This window comes from Engraulis encrasicolus, chromosome 11, assembly GCF_034702125.1.
Source record: "Engraulis encrasicolus isolate BLACKSEA-1 chromosome 11, IST_EnEncr_1.0, whole genome shotgun sequence".
Lineage (NCBI taxonomy): Eukaryota > Metazoa > Chordata > Actinopteri > Clupeiformes > Engraulidae > Engraulis > Engraulis encrasicolus.
The window spans coordinates 1,566,532-1,574,031 of record NC_085867.1 but is presented as its reverse complement, the minus strand read 5'-3'; positions in this window follow the sequence as shown (position 1 = coordinate 1,574,031).

Below are 7,500 nucleotides of genomic sequence, written 5' to 3'. Positions count from 1 at the left end.
GGGGGCAAAGTGGGGAGGGCAGCAAAGTGAAGAAGCTGAAAAAGATGAGAGTGAAGGGTGGGTGTGTGTGTGAGCGTGGTAAAATTGTGTGTGTGTGTTTGTGTGTGTGTGTCTTTGATGTGTGTGCGTGTGTGTGTTTGCGTGTGTGTGCGTGTGTGTGTGTTTGCGTGTGTGTGTGTGCGTGTGTGTGTTTGTGTGTGTGCGTGTGCGTGTGTGTGAGTGTGTGTGTGTGTGTGTGGGATGGGTTTTTTTGCAGCAATCAGCTTGTTTGCGCTCAGGGGTACCAGGCCAGCATCTAGCAGCACTGACCCCTCGCATGGAATACACACACACACACACACACACACACACACACACACACACTCACACACACACACACACACACACACACACACACACACACACACACACACACACACACACACACACACACACACACACACACACCAGGCCAGCATCTAGCAGCACTGACCCCTCGCATGGAATACAAAATCACACCCTGCAGAACCCAAAAAACCCCTCAAGTTAGTAAAGACTAAAGACTGTACCGTAATTGTGAATTTGTCGTCTATTCCACAATTCTTTGACATAATCCAGCTTGACACCTTAATAGGGCATTTAAATGTGAATAGGAGTGCAATAAAAAAGGACCTATCAAGATGTGCTTAAAGAGAAAGGGCAGCAAAGAGACTAAGTGGACAACGAACTACAGCAAAAGTACGTATGGATGGAAAGAAAGCAGTCCTAGACGACCCACATTTCAACGTCTGAACAGAAAAAAAGAGCCTATTTAAACTTCCTCAAACACACAGGCGTTCAGTGACCCATGCAGTCAGCTGTTGTTCCCACACCTTTTGCAGACGTGCCAGACAGGGCTGCTGACAGCGTCTGCTGGGCCCAGGCCAAAGTCATCTGAAAGGGCCCCCCCTCCCCCATCACATCCTTTGTATACAATGTAATGAAAACTCAATTTTTGGGGCCCCCTGTCTCCCTGGGCCTGGGACAACTGTCCCCTTTGTTTCCCCCTGTGGGCTTCACTGTGGGCAGACACGCCTTTTTGGTGTCCCTGTCTGAATGTCACTGGGTAGAGCAGGGAAGCTGACAGACGGGGACAAAGGGGTCAATTGTCCCGGGCCCAGGGAGAGAGAGAGATGGGACCCGTGATTCTGTCTCCATTATATGGAATGTATTGAGTGGGGGGCCCTTTCTGATGGCTTTGTCCTGGGCCCAGCCAAAGCTGTCAGCGGCCCTGCGGGACAGAGACTGAGCAGTCCTGTGAAAAGACGAAAGGGGTGGGGGCTCAAAAGTCTTTAAAAAGTTCCCCCTTTATCATTTAATGAAGCCGTTGGATTATATTGAGGCTGACAGGTGAGGAGTGGTGAGCCGCTCTCAGAGGACACAGAGGAGAGCGGGAGGAGGAACCGAGCCAAGCTGCGGCGGAACCGCCTAGTACTGGGTTCTACCTGGAGACCGCCTAGAACTGGGTTCTACCTGGAGACCGCTCAGCAGGAACCGCCTAGTACTGGGTTCTACCTGGAGACCGCCTAGAACTGGGTTCTACCTGGAGACCGCTCAGCAGGAACCGCCTAGTACTGGGTTCTACCCGCCTAGTACTGGGTTCTACCCGCCTAGTACTGGGTTCTACCTGGAGACCACTCAGCAGGGGCGGATCGAGCCGTTTAGGGGCCCTAGGTGAAATGTAAACACGGGCCCTTTACAAGTCATCATAGAGACATTAAATTCTGTGTTTTGGTGCTATTTTAGTGTTTTGTCTCATATCTTTGATTACTTTACGTAAGTGACAAATTAAGATCCAGACTATTTTTTGTGTGTTTACTGCTAGGTGTGATAACTGGGGCCCCCATGGAGGACAGATGTAGTCTGGGCCCTTGGCAAATTGCCCAGTTGAAAAGTCCACCTCTGGCCCTCAGTGTAGTGGGGGACGGGGCCCAAAATGGAACTCAATAGAAGCTGTCATTTCTTTTTGTTTCATTTTTAAAATAATAACAGGTCAGATCTGGTGTCTGGACGTTGATACCCCTCACTTCAGTGGGTGACAGAACATAATAAAAAATACATTATTTTAAATAATAATTTGTCAGTTCTGTGAATTTTATTAACGGATTTGTCTTTCAATTGGCAAAATTAACATTTGGACAGGTTGGTTTTTTTCACTGAACAAAATTAGCATTTCAAGATAAAACATTTATCAAATATCGGTCAATGATTTTCGTTTTTGCTGCCAAACTCTGAGCAAACGTTCTTTCATCCATCCAGACCGTTTGCTTTGTATGTCTTAGATCACACAGATGACAGATTCTACATGCCATCCTTGGATAACTTTGCATTTTAATCAGGAAGTGCATTCTCTTTGGTCAGTTTTTCCCCCTTTCTCTCCCTCCCACATTGTGAAAACGCAGCAGCATTTGGTATGGTTTGATGGACTCATTATCTGGTGCAGTTCACTTTACAGAAGGAGAGAAGGCCAACGCTGTATACCAGCACAATGAATGACACTCAAAGGCATGGCTGGACTGGCCATAAGGCATACAGGGCATTTGCCCGGTGGACTGCTGATGATTTTCGTCCTCCCCCTCAGTGTACCTCAGCTCACCTGCACAAATCAGATTTAAATATTCGCTTTGGCTGTTGTGGTCACAATAGCTCGTAATGGATGACTAAAAGTGTTTTTTTTTTTTGGTTTTTTTTTTTTGGGGGGGGGGGTTCAGCCTTTATTGGTTTTTGTGAGATAGTGGAGGAGAGACAGGAAGTGAACTGGGAGAGAGAGATGGGGAAGGACCGGCAAAGGACCCGGACCGGGAATCGAACCCGGGTCGGCCAAGTGGTAAATGTATGCCCTAACATATCAGCTACGGTAGGGCCTATGGATGACTAAAAGTTTGCCAAAGGCTTCATTGCCTCTCTCAAGGCCTGGCATGACCGGCCTCTTGGCTGTAAATTCCCGGCAATTCCCGGACAATTTTTTGTCCCAGGCCAGCCCTGCTCAAAGCTATTCAGTCTCTGGACAGCTAGTGTGTGACCGTGTGAGTGGCATCTAAAGTGACAAAAAAACGTGCGCTTTGCTTTCAGAGGGGGTCCGCCGGGTTCAATGGGGGCTGTCATCTTCGCAACATGGCAGCCCCATGGAAAAGAGATCATCTGCAGTGCCATCATGTGCTGTGCCGTCTTCGTCTTCTTCCATCCGGGCGGGGATGTATAGAATAATGCCCACATTGCCACGTTAGGTGTCAGTTGGGACATTGTTTTGAAAGTGGCTCTCTGTGAATGGCGCTGAATGAAAACGTCCCTGTGATGGGATTCATAATACTATCTTTGCGAGGGTTCATGAATATGGAGCATAATAAGGGAGGAGGACACTGGACATATTATGACTATGAGATGTAACAGTATGCAGGAAGATGCTATACAGACCTTAATTTCCTTCACTTTTAACTAATTTCTCCATTTATAAAAATCTTTCGAGATTTCTACATAACGACAATTACAATCAATAAACCTCTCTACAAACAGAAGAGTTGCACATATATGACTTACGCGTAGCGTTTGTGATATGTTTGAAATCTGTGACATTTGGAACTGGAATGTTTCCTCATTGTTCGAGCAAAGAATTGGGCTGATAATCATGTAATTCATTAGCAGTATTAGCAGTCTCCAAACATGAGAACCTACTGTAGCTGTACTGGCCATCTAGCATAGCGGGCATTTTCTGGTGGCCCCTGCACCCTTGTGGTCCCGTTTTCAGAAATGTAAAAAATATAGAAATGTAAAAACAGTAGGCCTATATATATTAACATTTCTGAAAATAGGGGCCCGCAAGGGTGCTGGGCCCACCGGTGAGTCAGTTCTGCACCACTAATTATGAGAGGCGCCTGTAACGGAGGCTAACTAGCACAGAGTTGGCGTGGAACGTTGGTAAACCTCCCTCCGATAGCCTCATACAGTCTCGTGCCGTTGGGCCGAGAGACTAGTCTCTTGGCCCAGCGGTATCGTACTGTGTCTCCCATTGCCGAACCGTTGTAGTTGACGAGGTCGCACGTTCGATCCCCGAGGGGGGTGAACAGGTGCAAGATGACCTCCGTCACAGTGGTGCCGCTGACCCGGAATGGGAGTGAGGTTTAAGGGGGAGAGTGTAACGGAGGCTAACTAGCACAGAGTTGGCGTGGAACATTGGTAAACCTCCCTCCGATAGCCTCATACAGTCTCGTGCCGTTGGGCCGAGTCTCTTGTCTCTTGGCCCAGCGGTATCGTACTGTGTCTCCCATTGCCGAACCGTTGTAGTTGACGAGGTCGCACGTTCGATCCCCGAGGGGGGTGAACAGTCGCAAGATGACCTCCGTCACACGCCTTTAATCCAAAAGTGCCCCGGCTCTATTTCTCCCCAGACCAGCTCTGCAACCTACTATAGCTGTAGCTGTTATCGGTGAACTGACACTTCATTTTCGCTGCATCAGTGGCAAGCCTAATCACAAGTGTGGGTGAGTGCTTCTGTCTGATTAGCAGATACAGTGTGTTAAATGCGCCGCGCTAACACTCAGCATGCTTTACATGTCTCTCTGAGATGACAGTTGAAAGACAGAGGAGAGGAGAGGAGAGGAGAGGAGAGGAGAGGAGAGGAGAGGAGAGGAGAGGAGAGGAGAGGAGAGAGGATTTTTTGTTGTTGTTGCGGATCATAGTCTGACAAATACAGTTGGCCATATTTGTCTAATGGTGTCTAAATGTATGGGTATGAGAATAGGCGTATGTATGACAGTATCTGTATGTGATGGGAGGCCCTTGCTGACCTGTTCAATATACTGAGCAGTATAGGGTAGAGCGGGTAAAACACCCCGAACCAAAACATTGGGGCAAAAAAATCACCCCTTTACACCAAATTTTATATCAACATGAGTCCATTTTATTTAATTACATGTGTATTGTTCATTATCTCATTGTTATCAAAACTACTATTACACCTAAACACATTGTTAACTTCAACTGGAAAAAACTACATTTTCTTCAAAAGGGGTGCGGGAAGTTTCCTCAAGCCTTTATTATACCACCGCCCATGTGTTCCAACGAGGTTATCTGATGGTGCATTCAGGCAGCCCAGAACCACGTGAATCACAAACAGGCCAGCACAGATCTTCGCGTTCGCGAACCGAAAATGTGGTTTTCTATATGAGCCAAAAAATACTTGCTTTTGCTCCGCGACAATGTGGACGTCAGCAGGTTCAGCCGGGTAACACAGTCTGACCATCCCATAATACTACCATTTCATTTCGTATTTATGGTCTGGCATTTGTTTGCTCTGAAGCGATTGTAGGAAGCAGGAAGTTTGAACTCCGTTATGGTTTGAAATTATTGGACACCTCTCACCCAATCGCTGGCAGTTACTCAACAACAACATAGCGCAGACCAATGGCTCTGGCGCAGATGTGTACGTCATTGTCACGAGCGTCCTCCCACTTTCGCCCCCACGTGGGGGGCGTATTCAATTATTGGCTGTTTTCTGGGGGGATCGCGTTGCGATCAAAATTCAACTGCTCCAGGCACTCCACAGAGAAGCACGGCCAGACTACAGTAGTGGAGCCAATCCTTTGGCGGAAGTACGTAGGATGGCTCGCGAGGCTAGTATGAATGTGGGTGGTTTGCAGGTCAGTAGGCCTACTTTAGTGCTGAACGTAACTGGTGCGGGCACTGGTAACAGCACCGTTCAGCCTGAAAACAGTATTGTCTGGCTGTCTGTGAGTCTGTGAGCCTGTGCATCTGTCCGTCGGTTGTTTTGTCCATCCAGAACATCACAGATTGTTTCTTTTATACAATAACTTTTGAATGGGTGGACAGATCTGCACTAAATCCTGTGTGGTGAGATAGGCTGCTACATGACCTGATAAGATAATGCTTTCAAGATGTTTGAAGATGGCTGCGGACGGACAGAACTGACACTTTTGCACCACAAGTTTTTACCTGAATTCACTGCAGATGTCTTTGTGAGATACATTAGGTGCACAGCTTGCAGTCCTGTAAATTTGGCTAACAGCCCATCTAGATTACTCCGTAGCAGAAAAATACATCCTTTAAATCCAGTCTAGAGATCGATATGACAAAAAAGAGACACTTCACTACAGGACATACTATGCGCAATGACACAATGACATATTCTGTATCATTTGCCACATGGCTCGAGTAAATACTCAAACATGTTTTGAATCTGCCAGCTCCAAAGCGATGTGTACAGTATTTCTGGTGTCATGTCGTAGCCAAAAGTTGCTCGTCGAGGCAGATTTCTCACCGGATTCTGTCACAACAATGCAAGCAAGATCTCTCAGCATTCACCACCAAACCGCAGTGGGACAACCATGTGCAGTAGCAGCACACAACGCATCTCATCTGGATATGCATTTGATGAGATCAGATAACAGAATCTTAATTAGCAACGACGGAGAAGGACCGGGAAAAAAACCCAACCAACCACCAGAAAACACTGGGACTCACTGTAGCCAGTGTTGCCAGATTGGGTGGTTTCCCGCCCAATTGGGCTGCTTAGGAAGGCCATCTGCGGGTAAAAATGGGCTAAAAGGGCATTTGGGGTGGGTTTTTTTGCACATTTTTGGCCATAGAAATCAATAGAATTTAGTTCAAGTTGGGTGGGATTTAGTGCTTCTAGGCGGATTTTGAGCACATTTTGGGCTGGAAATCAGTCTCATCTGGCAACCCTGGTGTAGGCTTAAATTAATGAAGGTGCTGTGCTGCTCACTGCAGTGTGTTTGCGTGCTGCCAGCATTTTTTTTTTTTGAAGATGTCTTCAGCGGAGATTAGAGTTAGAGCGAACCAGCTCAGCACTAATTTCTCCCTCGTTATCTGCTGGCGAATCCTTCGGATTCCCACTCTCCTTTAGATCTAAAATTATCTCACAACAGCAAACGGTTGAGAAAGAAAAAAAAAAGGAAGAAAAGATTTTGAGGACTGGAGGCTAGAATTGTTACTTCATTCTTTAGCCACATTCTTTTCAGTCCTTACAGCAATGCTCGTGCGTACATTTTTATGCTATAGTAACACCCTCGGTAGGCTCTGTGACGGTTTGAAAATTCAGCACTATCGCAACCAAGTAGGCTAGTTAGCATTTAAATTCACATTAGCCGTTAGAAAGTTAACCACCTTTCGACCGACAACACGCACACACACGCACGCACACACACACACACACACACACACACACACACACACACACACACACACACACACACACACACACACACACACACACACACACAACGACGACATTCGGGGTTGAAAGGCATTGTTCAAAAGCCAACCGACATAACAATAATGGTGGATCTGAACAGTTTAACAGATCCACATTTCAGTGGTTGCTAATGAATAAACCACAGTGATTAACTTGCAGTGGGCAAACACACTTTGTAAGCTACACTTTCATTCCTCGGTTGGATCAATAATGCATTGGCTCGGATGATTCTTTCATGAGCCTGTCCATATTAT